Below are 18,857 nucleotides of genomic sequence, written 5' to 3'. Positions count from 1 at the left end.
GCAATTGACTGTGTAAGAGAATATCATAAATGTGCTTTTACTTTGGCACTTCATTGATCTATTATGTTACCTATTTCAGAAGCTTATTAAGACATACTTCTAATATAAAAGTCTAATTTGTAAGTCCTAGGATACTTTCTCAGGATGGTAGAGAAGCAAGAGCATGTACAACCCAGAGTGATGTATATCAAGTGTACCCTCATTAGAAGAATGGAAAACTCAGTAAGAACAATCTTTGATTGTTGAACTCTGCACTAAGAAAGTACCTAATACTCATTTTTGTTTTTCTGAAATTAAATGTTTTTATATGTGTTTTCATGTCTATATTGTTCCATTTTGGTACATGAAAGGAAGGTAATTTAATGGCTATTTAGTCTAAATTTTTTTATATAAAATTTGAACTGTTAATTTTTCTGACTGCAGGAAAATATTCATGAGAAAGACTGCAGGAAAATACTACATGTTCTCTACGGTGGAATGTTTACAAAAATATTGGCAAAAGAATTGTTACCTTACAATAAAAACTCATGCAAGATGAGGATACAATTTGTATAAATATTGCACCATTTTGCATGGCCAACTGTAAATTCTTGTAGTACATATTTTTTCCTCCCCAGTAATCCAGTGTTTGTGTACTTAACCAAGTAAAGCTGAGAGATTTTGTCTCATAAACTTCTTAGCAGAATCTCTTGGCATTGTGATTTGCTTGTTGACTTTCAGTGCTAATTGGTTCATTTATTTAAAGATAGAAAAAACAAAATACTTCCATTTTATGGCTTTTTTTCTTAAATATTGGAATGGGCTGTTGAAGAGTATTTGTTGTAAGGATGCCTCTGAAGAGACTGTCCCAAAGCAATATTCTGTTTCAAAGGGGAGTGATCATTTTGTGATAGAAATGGAAATGGAAAGGTGGAATTATGTGGCTTGGGCAGAGGGTGTATTCTTTGGCCAAAGTGTTTGTCCTCTGAAGACCTTAGCAGGTCTACAGTGAGAAAGGTCCACAGAAAAGGGAAAGATTCCTTGTACGTGAGCACTCATGTGTCAATTGGTAAAATATTTTCAGGATTTCCCCCCAAATAATTGAGAGTTGAGGTAAAAATTAAAAATAATAGTTTTGAAACAGTTAAAAGTAAAATATCTGAATATTTTATAAATATTCCTTTTTAGAAACATTTATAATCTAAGTACAGGAAAACTGGTCTTTAGGATTAAAATGCATGAAGGAATTAAGGAACTTAGTGGAAGAATCCAATAAAATAACTATTATTAGATTAATAGTTATTAATAAAAGTGAAATTTCTGGGGCTGGAGTGATAGTACAGTGGTGAGGGAGTTTGCCTTGCACGAGGCTAACCAGTGTTCAATTCCTGGCATCCATACAGTTCCTTGAGCACTACCAGGAGTAATTCCTGAGTTCAGAGCCAGGAGTAATCCCTGAGCATGACTGGGAGTGGACCCCATCCAAAACAAAATAAAACAAAACAAAACAAAATGCTGAGCCAGTGATGTGAGCCCAACATGGCCTTAGTCATGGCTTAGATCATGTAGAAATTCTTACCCTTAGCAGTTCCTGGTTTTGAGTTTTAGACAGTGGTTCATTGTTTGGGACAACCCCCTCTATTTGGCCCCATCTCTACCTTATTGCCAAGCATCTTAGAAAGAGGTAATGATTGGGGAGGGGATAATTCCATGGGAACAGGGGAAATAAGTGAACCAAAGGCAATTATAGAGAAGAACACAATGGCATATTAGAGAAACATAAATATGCTTTCATATTGTCTGTCATCTGTCTAATCTATCTACTCATCTGTCCATCAGACTTCAAAAGCTTGTTTTTTAATTCTGCTTCAATTGAGATGATTCTGCCTCCTGCTGACAGTGTTCCATGAACCGTTGTAGTTACCACCTTCCACATCTCGGACACCATATAAAATGAGATCCCGGGTTTTATAGCTATGTTCAGTTACGGTCACTATTGCGGCTTCTTCTTTTGGCTCAGGGTTCTCTTGTCTTCCACCGCCTCCTTCTCTGTTTCCAAAATGCAACAGTTTTCAGTTTGCCTGTGGAATTGCACTAATTTTGAAGCACTTAAGATTAGCTAGACTTTCCATTTCAATCATCACATTAAATTTAAAATGACTTTGCTCGCATCTGTTCGGTTGTGTATCAGAGTAACAGCATTTTGACATTAATAGGCATCGGGATTGTGTCATAACTGAATCTCTACATACCACATTGAGTTCACCACTGCAGGGCCAATGGAACTACTTGACATTTGTGTGGCCTAAACGATCATTAAGGGTAACATTTCCCAGATACTGAAGAGTTACTTAAATTCAAGAGTAGGTATTTTGCTAAGAAATCCAAAGTTTCCACCAAGGTATTTTTCAATTAAATGTTAGATATATTGGAATCAAATGGCATATCAGTTCTTTAGCAAATATTTCTTTAACTTCTGAAAGTAGATTATCAGCAGGATAAAAACCAGCATTTTATTAGACAAATATCTGAGATATATATCATATTGATTTTTAGTACAGTGGGATTTTAAAGTCAGGAATAACTACTCCTGATGTTTTCTTATGTCCAAATTTCTTTTTATTTGCTTTGTTTTGCTGGAGCGATAGCACAGCCGTAGGGCGTTTGCCTTGCACGCAGCCAACACGGCCGACCCGAGTTCGATTCCTCCGCCCCTCTCGGAGAGCCCAGCAAGCTACCGAGAGTATCTCGCCCGCAGGGCAGAGCCTGGCAAGCTCCCCGTGACGTATTCGATATGCCAGACACAGTAACAACAAAGTGTCCAATGGAGACGTTACTGGGCCCGTTCGAGCAAATCGACGATCAACGGGAGGGCCTTTGCTTTGTTTAGGGGCCACACCCACCTGTGTTGGGGACCACTCCTGGTGGTGCTCCAGAGACCATCTGAAATGCTGGGATTGAACTCATGGCAGCTACATGCAATGAAAGTGTTCTACCCACTTTAATATCTCTCCAACCCCCCTGAATTTCTTAAGTGATCATCTACTGTAAGTTATAATCTACATTTTTAATAAAAAGTTACGCCTGATGCTTGTTGTATTGATTCAAAGACATTGTTCTTTCATATCAATGCATTTTTTGCAAGGCATATTTAAAAAATAAAAATGAATTTTTAAGGAAAATATATAGACAGCTGCAGAATTGTCTTTTCTCTTTGTGGCAACAATTCAGAGATACAAACATCTTAATGTTAAAACCTTCCACTTGCTCTACTGCTTTCAAAGAATCCTGTGGAGCAAAACCTTAGTAGTTCTGAAGAGGCAGAGAACAAAACTGGTATCCCAAAGAGAAATACTTGCCTCTATGAGTGATGGAATTGTGATCACTTTTTAAAGTTGGTTCTTAGCTGGAAACTAGAAAGAAGTATACTTAATTACATGATCCACACTGGGCAATTTAATGAAGAAACTGATTGGAACAAGAATTTCAGGTGTAATTTTTATGAGACATACTCTTCTTTTATGAGTGCTTACATAAATTATTCAAAAATATATAAGTTCTATCTCAGACATATATATCATACAAGTAAAAACTGTTTGTAGGGGCTAGAGAGACAATACGGGGTTAAGGTGTTTAGCTAATACGCTGCCAACCCCAGTTTGAATCCAAGCACCCGCATATGGTCCTCCTAGCCCTGTTGGGGAGCCCCCTCCCAACCAAACAAAAACAAGCAAAACTTGTTTGCAATAATTTGGTTTGATTTGGTTTCATAAATAGCAAGTCTTTCCCAAGTATCATTTTTAAATATCTAAGCAGAACACCACATATTTGAGAGCAGTATCCCCAAATGACAAAGTAACAATTTTAATAAAATGCATGATACCTTTAGAGATATCTTAGATGTTGGTATGTTATCCTTAGCAGATGACGTTAGTGTGCCTGAGTGGCAGTATTCATATCACTTGCCTAGAGAGTTGGCGATGGGGGTTTCAAGTTCTGGGAACCTTTATCTTCCTACAAGTACATATGTGCATATGTCCCCTTTATCAAATCCAGAGCATTCCAAGAGATAAATTTTTCAGGAGAATCTAAGAGTATTAAGTATTATTTAAGAGCATTCTAGAATGCTATATTGTATAAAGCAGCCATTTCAAATGTATATGAAGACAAAAGAACCAAAATGAGTCCAAAAGAGCTATATCTCCTAAAACATTATTTATGATCTATTTTTTAAAAATTTCACATGCACTCTAACTAGACCAGTAGTCCATGTTTTAAAGAAGACATGCCTTTGGGTAGCCATCATTACATTTTTTAAAAAATCTCAATTTAAGCATTTCTCAAATCCTGAGACGTATTATAGGTACTCCAAGGTGTTAGGAAGAGAATCAAATGTATTTCAAGGCTGGAAATAGTCTATTTCCGGGCCTACAATATGTTTTGTTTATTTTTAAACTAATGCCTAGCATTAGTTTAATGCTAATTAAAAATCCCAATTCTTACTACTTTCAGCATTTACAAAGTTTGTGATTTCAGAGCAGTTAAGCACATGCTGTTTATTTTGCTTTTAATGACACACATTGCTTCTTATAAGGTATGCTTGGGTTGTGATAGAATAGGGCAGAAACGTCTTGAAATAAAGGAAGCTTCTCCAGAGACAAGTCAGAAAGATTTAGAATGTTACTGGTTGTTTTCTGACTTTGAAGTGTGCTACTCTTAATGCTTGTATTTGCCTTATATTAACTTTGTAGATTATTATACTTTTAGTGGTTACTGCTAAATCTCCTTTCTCTCCTTTTTCTCCCCCCCAAAGATGACTTAGCTGTAATAAGAAACTTGTTTTCTTTGCTTCCTTTCACATGTTTTATGCACAGCTCTGCTTTATTCGTTAACCACTCTTCCCCAAATCCAAATGCAGTATCATGATTTGGACTTCAAAGCAACTTTTAAAAAGTCCAGCTACTTGAAAGGGTGAGGGAGCGGCCTAATGCCTCTGTGCTATGATTTTTTTCTTTTATATTAAATACTTGGGTTTATTTCTACAATGTAGGTGGAAATGTAGGTGGAAAATACATCGATTGAAAAAAATTTACCAAACTTTTTGTTTTTAAATTCTACTTTACCTAGATTGGTTTAAGAGCCCTAACTAAAATTTGGAAACTGTGGTCAAAGTTTGTTACAAAAATACAGTCCAGTCCTATTTGGATGTATCTGAGATATTTGGTAAGGTTTCCAATTTGCTATCAGGGGACTCTTGAAAGAGTGTTGGGTTACAGTAGAGGACAAAAGATGAGCGAATGTTGGTGTGTTTCTGGAAAGTACAAACTGAGTGTTTTAGCACCCAAAGGTGTAGTGGGGTGCAGGTAGTGGTGTATGTACCCAGGCTGCTTGAATCATCACTAACAGTTCCCAATCTTAGCACTCACTTTTCCCACGTCTGGAAATCCTTGGAGAGCCTCAATGATTGAAACTTCTGTGTCATTAATTTTTCAGCAAAACTAAAATTTTATTTCAGATTCCTTGTGAAATTGATTTCTCATGGACAGTTCACGAATGACAGATAATGCTTGCCTTGATGGTTAACCAAGGCACTCTGTAGGATGAATGGGGTTTTTTCATCTTCTTTCTCCTCTTCCCAACCTGTAGTTTTCTTTCCTCTTTAATTTTTTTAAGAGACAGAACATTGAAGGCAATAATGGATGAAGGCATTTCTTTAGGTTGAAGATCCCTCCTTAACGATCTTCTCATCGCCAAAACAAAGGCATTATTTATAATAATTATCTTTACAGTTATTTTCTAATGAGAACTATATAAATATTAATGACACCACAGAGACAGCTACAATTATGTTTGGTCTCTGTAAAGACTAATGCTTTGTTTTTCCTGAACTGTTTAGCAAAATGCCTCCTTAAGAGTTTAGTAAGTTCCTTGAGGTAAAGGAACAATGACTTTGTAGCGGGCAATTACAAGTGTGACAGTTACTCCAGCAGAAAAGCCTGGATGTAGACATTTTGTATTTTCTATCCCTAGAGGTTCTTTAACCACACTATACATTTAGCCCTCAGCGAATGATTTATTAAATCTCCAAAATAAACGGAGGAAATCCTTCAGGTTTGCAGGTGATCTGACTCAATGGGAGAGTCATCTCTTTAGGTTTGTGTATGTACCGAGACGCATTGAATCGGGACCCCCCCAAAACATGCTTCCTACTAGCAAGCAGACAGAGGCTGTATGTACCTATATGCTTGAAGTGTATGCATGGGAAGCAAATCCTTTTCCATTCCACTTACTGATTCCATGGATGCTTTATTTTCATCCTTTTGGATTGATACCCAATTGGCACTGTCTGCCAGCACTTGAGGTCTAAGTTTTTCTGCCCTCCCACCCCAGCCTCTTTGTCAAGTAGCTAATGATCTGTAAACAAACTCTTAGAAGGGGAGCTCCCTATTTCCAAGGGGCCCGGCTGTGAATCCTTTTGTGATGTGAATAATTACAACCTAATTTATCTATTTTCCAACTTATTTGGCTTTGTGAAAGAAAAGCTGTCTGGTGGCATTATTGTAGGGAAGGAAAACAAAGGATAGGGTGGACTCGGTAAGGGTACTCTGGTCTGTCTTTAACAATCTTGAAGGAAATTCTACAAGATTTTAAAACACCCTTGATGAAGACATGAATAATAACAACAACAAGGAAGTCTTTAGCTGGGACCATACTGATCAAGGCAAATGAGGAAATTCAAGGCTAGTGAGTGCTTAATATGCAAATACGCCAAGAACTTCTTACAGTTCATCATGGCTTGTTATGGACGTGTTGACAAATGTGCAGTTCTTCCTGTTTCTGAATAAAGTAAAATTGGTACTGGTAAAATAAGTTCAACTTTTCTTCCTGCTGTTCTTTGACTTTATATAAATATGCTTATTCTAGAAAATACAGTATAACTGAACTCTAATATATGTCTTCAGTGTAATTAATTTCACCATCAATGTTTTTTGGGGGTGGTGGGAGGCAGAATCATCAGATTCGCAATGGCCTTTATGAAGACAATTGTTAGATCATTGTACCTTAGTAATTCCTTCTGTGAGACTTCTGCAAAGCAATAATTTTAAGTAATATTTAATTTTTGGGTCCACATCCTCCTTAATACAGATAGTAGCCTTGAATTTTTAGGTACTATTGTTTCCCACCCCCAAGTTAGACAACCACTTGGTATAGATGTATATATGTGAATTAAAATGGCCAAGTATTTCATCTGTGAAAAGAAGGGTACACACACTCTTTCCTGCTCCTAGACGGTATTTTATTTGGTGTCTGTAGGAACAGAACACTGCTGAGCCCTGCAGTAAAATCTGGAGAAAAGAATGCAGAATTTTGTTAAGAGGCAAAACTATGGATCATTAGAAAAAGAAGTATATACATTCTGCAAGGCACCCAATTAAATAATGCAGTATTTTCACTCTTTGTTTTTAAAGTTTAATTATTTTTGGAGTGTGTGCATCTGTGACTAGTTGGCTTCTGGAATATAGTTTCTAACTCAGAATATAAGTGTTTTATTTTTTTTTAAAGAAAAACTGTGGCAGTGTGAAATTTGAAGGGGATAAGTAGGTCTATTTAAGTATTTTAATATACAGCAGATCTATTTTGTTTGAAAGTCAGATGGAATTGTAAGTACAGAGATTTTATTTTTGCCAGAATTTTCTTTAAAGTCTAGAATATAATAAAATAAGAAGATTCATTCTTTTTTATGGAGATTTGTTCTCTTAGGCATAGTCTTAGAATTTTTTTGAACAGTTAAAGTGCTTTGGTTTGCATTTTATTAAGACTTCTGGCATAAGCCAAAATGATTGTTTAAATGAGCATCTTAGAATTTAGTTTATCAGTGAAAGCAAATGCATTTATAAAACATTCATCCTTCTTAAATGGCATAAAAATTAAGTAAGGAATTTTAAATAAATGTCATGTTTAACATCATTTTATGGGTGTGTTTTTCCCCATCTTTTCTTGCACAACCATAAATTTTATAAACAAGGTCCTGCATTTTAGCTCTACCAAGGGTTTCTACAGGGATCTGAAAAAAATAGGATTTAGTTGGAGATAATCCACTGTAACCCCAAGGAGGGAAATGGGCACAGTCATAAATTATTCTTTGATTTGTTCTTGTTACCTTGAATCTACCAATTTTTTCCTTCCAAATCCCTTGCTCAAAGAATATCTTTTAACTAAAAATTAGTATAGGGAGATCTAAAGCAAACACGTCAGACCAATAGTTTTGATTTGACTGTCAAGTTGCAGAAGTCATTAAAAAATTTGTTCTATAGCTTCACTGGCATGGTACTGCCTCCACAAGCCACCAGCTTTCCTGTTGTAAATTATACCGAAGGTTTAGCACTGAATCAATACTTCCACTTTAGACTTCTTGGTAATTAAGTGGCAATGCCTGTCTTTAATGATTTTAAGTGTGAATATCAGCGATAAAATAAAGACGGCTTTGTCGCGACATTTTGCTTGTCCTTCCCTGTAAAGAATGGATAATCTAGTATTAGGGCGGCCACTTCTAACTCAGAAATCTATCAGGTTTTTTTTTTTTTCTTTTTCACTGTTAATCTATCACACATGGCAACTTGCTCAGTGTTCCAACTGTTTCGCTGATAAAGACGGGAGGTGAGTGCTCGCCCGGGGAAGGGCCTTCCCAGTTAGTCTCAGTGGTCGGACCCTCCAGCCCCACATTCTACCCAAGAAAACGGAGCTTGATGGTGCACTTGGGACTTCCCGAGCCTGCAGTTTAGGTAGGTGAATTCAAGCTCCTTTCTGATCTTTGCCCAACACCCAGCTTCTCCTTGCCGGCGAGCACAGGAGCCCTGGCCAGGGGTTTGCATGCTTCCTAGCTGGGTGGTTCGATCACCACCAACAGGGGTTCACCTCTCAGGCGCCCCCTGACGCTGCGGCTTTGAGTCCCTTAGAAGTTCTGAAGTTCCTGGGCACAAGTCAATTTCATATCCGCCTACTTAATATATTTATTTTCCCTCAAATTTGAGGAAAATTTCTCAAATCCCCAAAACACAAAGGGCCAAGTCATTTTGCAAAGATTTATTTCTTCACACAAAGCGTGCGATGTGATAGGATCCTCTAAAGTGGCTGTTAGCACTGCTTTGGCTTAGTTAAAAATGTGCTTACTTTAATGATGGGAACTTTTATCGCTAACAATAAAAAAGGGCTATCCAATAGGCTAATACTTGTTTCTGATCCAATATACAAAATGAAAGCTTTGCTTATTTATTTGATTAAAATGCAAAAGTGCTGGTGCAATTCAGATTGGTGTTGTATAGAGGAGAACTTATTTTATCAGTCACTTTCATAACCTTTAAAGAGCCTTAAATAGTACATATGAAAAACACATTCATATCAGGTTCCCCCCTGGGGATTTTTTCTTTGGTTTAAGAAAATTTTATTAAAAATTGGCATTGCAAATAACATTTTTCATAACTATATGTAGACCTGTTAAAATTTTTATTAAAACTGGAGTTCGGCCTGTTCTTTTTCATCATTCTATCAGATATTAAACCTCTGCAGCGGCTGTAGGAAATAGAGAAAGGGATTTTCAAAGGGATTTGAGTCTCCCTGTCTCTGTGCCTTTAGTGATCATATTATCATAACTATCACACATAACAAAGCTCTAAATCTGTAATTCAGATAAAGTAGTCAGGACTCTGAAATACAAAAATCCAAACATATGCCGTAACATTTTTTTTTTTTTTTGCCACACCGGCTCCTTTAACATGGATTTTGTAAACTTGGGAGAGGCATTCAAGAGATTTTGTATACGGACGCAAACTAAACAAGATTGTTAGCGCTGTGTTTGACAGAGATTTAATTAGGGGTGTTTTCTGACATCCAAGCAGTTCCATTAAAAGACCAAGCCCGTATACTCTAGTAAATTATGATCAAACCTCTCAAGGTTAATAAGACTGAAACTAGACACTCCTTGGGAAGCTAGATCTGTAACTGTTCAACAGGGTATCTGTAGGTACTGTCTCAAGAGCAGCTTGCCTTAAATGCTGTGTTGAACCTGGTAAGTGTGACCACACCATTCTTCCATGAACGAAGTAAGTAAAACCAAAACCAAAACAATAAAAAGAAAAGCAAACCAAACCTGGGGATATACAATTGTGAATGGACTAAAATAGAGATTAAAAAAGACTATACAAAATTTTTAATCAAGTTTTTCTTCGTGCCGATAGGACTGCTTTATAACATAGTATGTGCAAGAAAGGATTTGCACAGTGAAAAGTTAGTGAAACTCATCAGGATTCTGAGCCAGTTTGTAAATGAGTGGGCTGTATGTATATATTTATTGTAACAGTGCCTTCTGCTGGTCGCACCTTATTTAGGATATAAGTGAACCTACTGAAGAGTGATGAAAACTTGCATTTAACCTAAATTATTCCTGTTACAGTTATTGTCTTGTTAAAATATTTTTGGGAATTGCAACTTATATGCTTAAAAATATAGTATGCTAGAGATGACCACTTTTTATTTCTGATATACTCATTGAGCCTTTTAAAATAAGTCTCTCTTAGGGAGAAAAAAAAATCCTAAACAATACAGCCTGTAATGTGAAATATATTTTCACCTGTTCACTTTTATTGTCATTACGATTTTGGAATTGAGCTAATACCACTGACATTTTTCTCTTTTAAAAAATCTTTAGTACTGACTTGTGTATAATTAAAATTCATATAATCACTATTATCACTGGCTATAAATTTATGAATTGTAAATTTATAAACTGAGTACAGAATATTTTAACTATAACGAGTAATATTTAAAAATTTATAAGTTCTTTCAAAACATGAAGGCAAAACAAAAAAGGTTAGTTTTGAAATCTGTGTAATCATGGTGTAGTATTTTTCAAAAAGTATTTTGACATTGAGTATTTAATTCATTCTTAACACAGTATAAAACACTAACAAGATCTCTTCCTGAAGACTTTTTAACTTCAGTATAATTTTAACCAAGTATTTACATAGGTTATTATAGAATAATTGTTTTTCTACCAAAAATATACTACAATTAATTTTTTATAGATGTGTTTGAGTGGGCTAACTTGCCGAAATAACCTTATAATGAAATTCTGAAGATTGATATTTATCTTCAATAAAATGAAAATCTAGACAGTGTGAAAATGTTTTAAGTCACTAAGTCTTGCTTTTATTGCTTGAAGCAAACATTTAAGATGATTGATTACACATAAATTAAAATTGAGTAACTGATAAGTAGGGGAAGATCTTTACCATTCCCTATTTCCCAAGAATGCATATGAATGCCCACTTACAACTATTACAACTTGAAGAATTTCCTGAGAAATAAACCCTAATTGCAAAAATTGTCAGAATGTTCAACTGAGGCTAACCCTGATGATCAAACAAGTATTTGTATTTTCCTCCCAAACTATTGTAAATAATGGTCCTTTCTCTAAGTGAGTTATTATATCTTTGCATGCATGAAGGAAAGGTAAGCATTCAAAATACAGGGTTTAATATTTAAAAATATGTTCTAGTGAAATTTCAATCGATGCTAAGAAGAATTTCTTTTCTGGAATAGGAAATATCTAGAAAGAACTGTCCAAGTGGGAAGGATTCTGTTTCCATTGACAGGCCAGTATCTGCACCCTTTCACATGTGGAAAATTCTTCATTTGCCGTGTAATTATGATATGTAAGTTGTTTACACACAGTGTAAGGCAAAAAGAGATGTAAAAAAAATTTTTTTTGGAATGCAGCATGTATATTGTCAAGTGTGAATTTGCTGTTTTCCCAGGGGTGACTATTTCTGTATTACATATACACATTTATACTTGCATAGATGCACCCATGAATAATGAACTGTGGAAATGTGTGTACAAGGACACAGAAAGAGACAATACATGACAGTGGGCAGTTAATGCACTTTCATTTCCATGAGTTAGGGATAATTGCATAATTCATGAATGGCAGAGAAAAGTCACAAGTGTGAATTGCATATGGACGTCTTAATATATGTTTACTGGGCCCCCTACCATACTTTAGTAAAGGATGCTTTTAAACTTGTATCAATTTGTAGTTTGGAATCAAACATTTTAAGTAGTGTTGCAAAGGAATAAAAAAATCTGCCCAGTGTAATGCAAATCTTACCTAATAAGAATGGAATATTTATAATCAGTATAATCTGACTTTTGCTTAATTTACCAGCATGCTGAGTTTTATCTTCAGTTGACTGCTTTGTTCGTTGTTTATTTTATGTCAGGCATTACTAGAAACAAAATTTTGCTCTCATTTTAATTTTTGTTGAAATTAAGTTGCGCCATCACTTAAGCAGTTAAATTCACTGGAGGCATTCAGATCATACTTGTACTGTGTTTAACATCAACTTAGCATCAGTGATGTGTATTCTGAAGAAAATAACAGTCTTTACACCTTCAGCATCTGAGTCCTTGCTGGAGATGTGTAGTAAACAGAATTCTCTATACTCTTATTTCTGTGGGTTGGTAGATTTGAACCATAGTACTTAGTAATTAAATATTCATTGAGAAGTCGTTAAAGTATTATTTAAATAGTATGGACAAATGAAGAGTTTAGATGCTTCCAGAAGAAGAGCAATGGCTTACCAATATTAAAAGGTTTGGAATACAAAGAGCTGTCTTGTCCAATAATAATAGGGTTGATGCAGGGAATAGCATTCATTTATGTACTTTGTACTTCCACTCATTTTCACACTGTGTATGAATGCTAAATCCACGCACCATTTGACAGACCTTAAATTGCCCCTGAAAGTGATAAACGATCACTTTAAGGAGCTGAGTTTAACCTTATGGTTCATAATTAAACTCCAATATGCAAGGGCATTTGAATGCCCTCACTCATTACCTGTTTTTTTTCTCTGCGACTTCATAAACACAATTTCACTGAGTCCATCACCTCAATGTCCTGGGCTCTCTCCACTTACTCTGAGTCCCGTCTTGCTGGAGAAGCAGAAAAACATTGAAAACCTGTCTCAAAGACAAAATTATCCATTATTTCGACAGAAGCCTCTGGAAACTTGCTCTCTAGGAGTCACGGCACTTAATCAGTACTCAGATTCAAATCTAGGTTACCTTACATTCCCCAGCTGTGAACTATGTTCCTAGGCGTTACTAAAAAGAAGCACTAAAATAACAATGAACGGGGCCAGTTGTAAGGGACCAGGCACAGAATGTCTGTCTCTGTCATTACAATGCCTACGATTTGTCAACATGCTAAAGCATATTCCCCTTTCCTATTAGCCGGAACAGACTCGTTGTGCATTTTCCAGGGTGGTGGTTGGAGATTTCACAGGCAATATTATCAGGCTCATCCTCGGGCCAGACAGGTAGTTAGCAGTTGGGATCGGGCTGCCTTGGCCCGCAGCAAGGCCTCTCAGCTGCATCTTGGAGCTGCGGGGATGAAATCAGTTTTGACAAAGCAGCAAAGATTAGATTCGTAACAGATACAACACCTTTGAAGTACTAGCTTCTGATTTCACAGTGGCATTAGAAGTCTTACTGCAGTATTTAAGCAGTTAGAAAGAATGCTGGTTATTAGCGGTTGAATTTTGTAAAATAGGATTTTATTGTCTTTAAATAGCCATAGCAGCAGCTCGTATGATCCCAGACAACATTTTTATTGCCGTGTATTACGTTTTTTTTTTTCACACTCCTCTATTTCCAGGTAAATGTTTTCATCTGCACAATCCTTTGTTATAAAAATGCAGGTATATACAAGGAGTTACACATGTAACAGGCATATAAAATAAATGTGATACACTGAAAAAAATGTTCATAGTATTTTATAGATGCCCTCTACTTTATTTTTCCCCATTTTGATGGTCAGATATCAAAGTATTTCACATCTCATAAAATAGTAGAAGGGAACCTGAAATATCTGATACCATGAAGTTAAAGTATTCCCTCACTAATCTTGAAAGTACCGCATTAGCAATACATAAAGCAGTTCTGCTTTGTGACTAAACCTGATCGCATCTAAATTTCCTGTCTTATCATATGTCAGGAGGGGCTTGGGTCCTAAAAATAATGTCTAGAAATACTGAGGTCTACACTAAACTGCCACTTGATGGGGGAAACATGATCTCCACACGGGCTTCGTCAGGGAAGCAACTACGTTCCGGGCACACCAATCAGAATACCAACATTTTTGTGTATGTTATTTAATATGCAACTTGTGTAACACTTTTTTTTTTTAAATGACGATGTAGGCTTCCACGGGTTAACTCCGTGTGAGGGTCGGGTTTTATATGTTGATATTTTCTTAGCCCTGGTCAGGAGACGGGGCTTTGCCTGCCCTTGTGTGGTGCCCGGGTGGTAGAGTTTCACTCCGTTTGAAAACCTAGCACGTCCCCAGAGCTTCCCTTGGTGTGGATTTCTTTCTTTTTTTTCATATTAAATCGCTCATTGTCGCAAGCGACTGGGGCTGCTGGGCCTTCAAAAGAACTTCTAAGAGGTTAAAAAAAGCTGCTGTATGAAAGGGTTTCTTACTTCTGCAGACAGAATCCAGTCTGCAGCTGCTTGACTTGCCACAGGGATATGGATGTGATTGTATACAGTAGAGCGGGAGCCGAGGATGCAGCTGGAAGGGAGGCTATAAATTTTAAAAGCGATGCAGATTTTTTGGCCATTAATTGGCTGCTAATAAAAGCAAACTCAATGGGTTCTAACTGTGGGAGCCTCTGTCTCTGTATCTGATAGCAGGAATTCGTACACATTACACAGTTTTACTGATTCAGACCACGACTAATTGAAATATGAGGCATACTGATCAAATTTAGCATTACCAGCAGGCACTATGGTTTGGGACTGTATGGCGACAAGGTAGCATTTATTACTTATTCTCCATAACACTGCTTGATTGAAGTATCTCGCTATGTTGTCAGCAGAGGCCCAGCTGGGTTTTAGAACAGCTAATTAAGTCATTAAAAGAGAGGTCAAGCAATCTCATTCTTGCATACGAAAGTACAAAAAAAAAGTCTTTTATTATATAGTTTTTAATAAGTAAAGATTTGAATTTTTAAAGAAATATTTTAATAAGAAAGTGCTTATTTACTGAAGCCTTAATTTAAATACACGGAGGTAAGAAATGATGAACTTGTCAACACATGCTTTTCCAAGGCAGTTTCTATGGTTGTGTCTTCTGATAAAGGACATTGTGTGGATGATTTCTGAAAGTTGTCCAACAAATTAAGTACTGACCTAAGTGGTACAGCTTTTCACATTTCTCATCATGGTGATTTATTTCATCAGGCTGGTCTCTTTTAGGGAAAATTTCCTAGAAATACATTGTTCACCGGCTAGTAGGTACTATACTAGCCCTTGTTTTAAGAGCTTTTCAAGTGGAAGTAGGAGGTGCTAATTGCCTATTTTGCTAATATTTACGGAATGTTTTTCCAAAGTTTTTGGCATTTGTGTGAAGCGAGTCAGTGGGATAAAAATGTAATTTGAATGGAGGTGTGTTAACTTGGTTAAAAAGAGTAACAGGGTTAATTTCAGGTTGCCTCAAATGCCATCCATTCCAGAGTGTAAGCACAGCTCGATGATACTCTGCTTTTGCTTCCCCTTGTTTGTTTTGGAACGTGCACAAAATGTCCAGTACACATTTTCTCATGGGGGGGGGGGGTACTACAGGTAGAAAATGAATGCAGTAGTTATCATCTCGGATGCCTAGCATCAATGTCCTTAATAGTTTGGAGAACAACTGATAAGCTTTGTATCTTTTTTTTTTCTCTTTTTAGATGAACTCTCAATCACCTATATAGCCTCCAAAGCTTAAAAGACAGAGCATGAAACTTAGATGTGCTCAGTTAATTACTGTCTATTGGTGGGTCTGGGAAACTAGAGAAGGAAAATGTTGAAATTGCTTGTTGAATTAAATGAACAATGAAATTAATTTCTGCTTATTGGACCCAGTTGCTTTGAGTCTACCTCACAAATAAATAGAAATCCTAGACCCTCAATTTTAGGGTTTAGTTGTAGTACAAGAAGTTGCAGTAGTGTTTGGATTATTACTTGATGTTTAAATTTTTTTAAAGAGTGATTAGAAAACTTTGTATAGACAAAATGATACAAAGTAGTTCAAATTACAAGTGCTGTCTTAGTAGAAATGGTCTGCAATATCAAATGAGGCCAGAGTCAGGAACTTGGAAAGAACAATGTGGGGATGGGGGCTCTTGTTCTACTTTTCCTATCTGTGTGGGATCAGTTTTCAGTGCCTGAGTGACACAGGGCAACTGTTACTAATCTTTACACTTTTATTGGGGTAGAGCAGGCAGATCTAAAAAGCTACTGTCACTTTGACCAGGAACTGCATATATTTTCAAGTAAACTCTGGGCAGAAAACATCATTATTAGTTTTTAATGATACTGATTTCTGCAGATGGAGGATTTGACAAATACAGACCCCAAAAGACAGCACGGGCTGTCTCTTTGGGGGCTGTTATCTGTTATTGCTTGAATGCAAACCCATGTTCATGTGAATTTCATTGGCGGCTCATTATTACTCATTCTGTTGGAGACCCTAATGCAATAGTCTGGAGCTTAGATACTTGAATGCCTGCTGTGGGATGTAGAATAGAGGAACCTGTACATTGGTAAGTTAAGTCCTGCAGTTTCTGATTACTCTGTAAGTTCCATGACAGATTCTGTGATAATCACATGACTAGCTTTCTTTTTTTCTTTTTCTTTCTTTTTTTTTTTTTGAGGCGGAAGGGAATATTGGGTCACACCTAGTGGTACTCAGGGGTCACTCCTGGCTGTGCTCAGGACACCAAATTTGATGCTGGTAATCCAAACAGTGTCAATGGGAGCAAGGCAAGCAACATCCCCCTGTACTCTCTCTCCAGTCCAAACAGCTAATTCGTCTCATGTCAACCTCATATTCAGTCCCTATTTGGGACTTTTTTTTCCTGGAGACAAACTCTGCTGACTGAGAATCATAATAGTAAAAACACACTTAGTTTAATGGGGTACAAAGCTACTATCAAACATTTTCCCTTGCACCCCAAAATATTTTCTCTTTCATAAAAGTAATGAGAGAGAAGATGTACTGCTGGGAATAATAAATCTTATACAAGCTATTTTAGAGATACATAATAATTAGATCAAAGAATGATCACATTCTGGGTAATTATTTCTGTGATCCTCCCCCTACCCCTGCCATCTTGTGAAAGCTCATGGATATGGATCCAAGATCACCAGGCCTTGTAGACGAATTAACACTCACTTAGAGCTCACTATTGGGGGCTCCCCACTGAATTCTCTTCAAAAGCCTATTACATTGTTCCCAACCAGATTCAAATGACATAGAAATAATTTTTCAAATATATCCCTCCCAGGGGTAAAAAGCAAAACCCAAAATATTATCGCTGCTTGTTTTTCTTCAAAATTGATTCTTTTTGATAGTTATCCATTGTATAGTTTCATGGCTTTTTAAAATAAGGATCTCATTTTTTCCCCCAGGACTTCAAAGTTCACAAGTCCTTAGCATCCTCTGGTTGTAAGGACTAGGGGGTTGAAATACGACTAAGGACCGAAAGTCTGGTCTCAGAGGAATTCTAGATCAATTTTAAAATCAGAAGTTATGGAAGGTTTTGGGTAAGCCTGCGAATCTCTGGGCACCTGTCCAAAATGAACCTCTAAGTCTTTTGAAGTCTACCCATCACTAATATACACAGCACAGTCTAATCCAGCTGTCTGCCTCTCTTCCTGTTTCTTTCTTCCCTCTGTCCTGAGGTACCAGCAGCTATGTACTGTGGGAGATGTGTAGCAGAATGGATATTGCCACTTGGAAGCGTCCCCATACAGTTTATCTAGGGTTTTGTTTGGGGGAGGTGCCGGTGGGGAGAACAGGTAATACTTTAGTTATTTGTCTTTCTGGTTGACATATGTTGATACCATAATAATTCCTACCCAACTTTCAAATTATAAACTATTTTAGCTACCAGTAATAACAACAATATCTTTGCAAGATTTGTTTTCTATTTCAACAAGAGATCATACAATTTTTAAGAGCAATGTGGATTCACAAATGAAAGTAAACAAATAAAATTCTGGAAAATAAAATTAACACCTTTTAATATGACAAGCAATTATAATATTAAACATAGCTGATTTAATCCATGCAAAAGTTTTAATTGAAAAAACCCTTTTACAGCTTAGAGACCTTACTACTTTTAATATAAATATTTGTATTTAAAATTATGTTCTCTAAAATATTTTTGGTTAGGGACTCAGTTCAGATAAAATAGAAAAATTTAAGTTATAGAAAATTAAGAATATAGGCATAGTTTCTTCAAAAAAATCCTTGGGTTATATGTATTAAAAAATGTTAAACTTTAGAAGCTAGTTTAGTTCAGCTAATCCAAATTAAAAAATGTGTCTTTTGCAAATCTCTCTTTTCTTCATCATTTTGTATTGTCATAATTAGATATTCATGGGGGGCATGCATTTAATCGTACTGTTTATGAAACGGAAATTCTTGAAATATTTCTGTGCCTGTCTTCTAAAAAAAAAGGGGGAGAGTCAATTGATGGGATTTAATGTTGTTGTCACAAAAACTCACTCAGTGTGAAGTGAGCAGGGCAAGGCAGAAAAGCCAGCTTGCTTTCTTCCCACTCTGCCCCCTGTGGCCAGTTTGGGCTGCTGAGCTGAGGGATGAGGAGCCTCAAGGGCAGAAAGAGTCCTGGGGTCTTAGTGTTCGCCTGTGCTCACCAGGTCCTTTCTGTTTGGCTCCAGTTCATGTGGCTGAAAGTCAGCAGAGCACCAAGAAAGCCTTGTGGGCAGATCACCCTACCCAGGGCTAGGAAACTGTATGGAGAAAAGGG

Source organism: Sorex fumeus, unplaced genomic scaffold (genome assembly GCF_029834395.1).
Source record: "Sorex fumeus unplaced genomic scaffold, SorFum_2.1 ptg000033l, whole genome shotgun sequence".
Taxonomy (NCBI): domain Eukaryota; kingdom Metazoa; phylum Chordata; class Mammalia; order Eulipotyphla; family Soricidae; genus Sorex; species Sorex fumeus.
Note: the sequence above shows the minus strand (reverse complement) of the source record.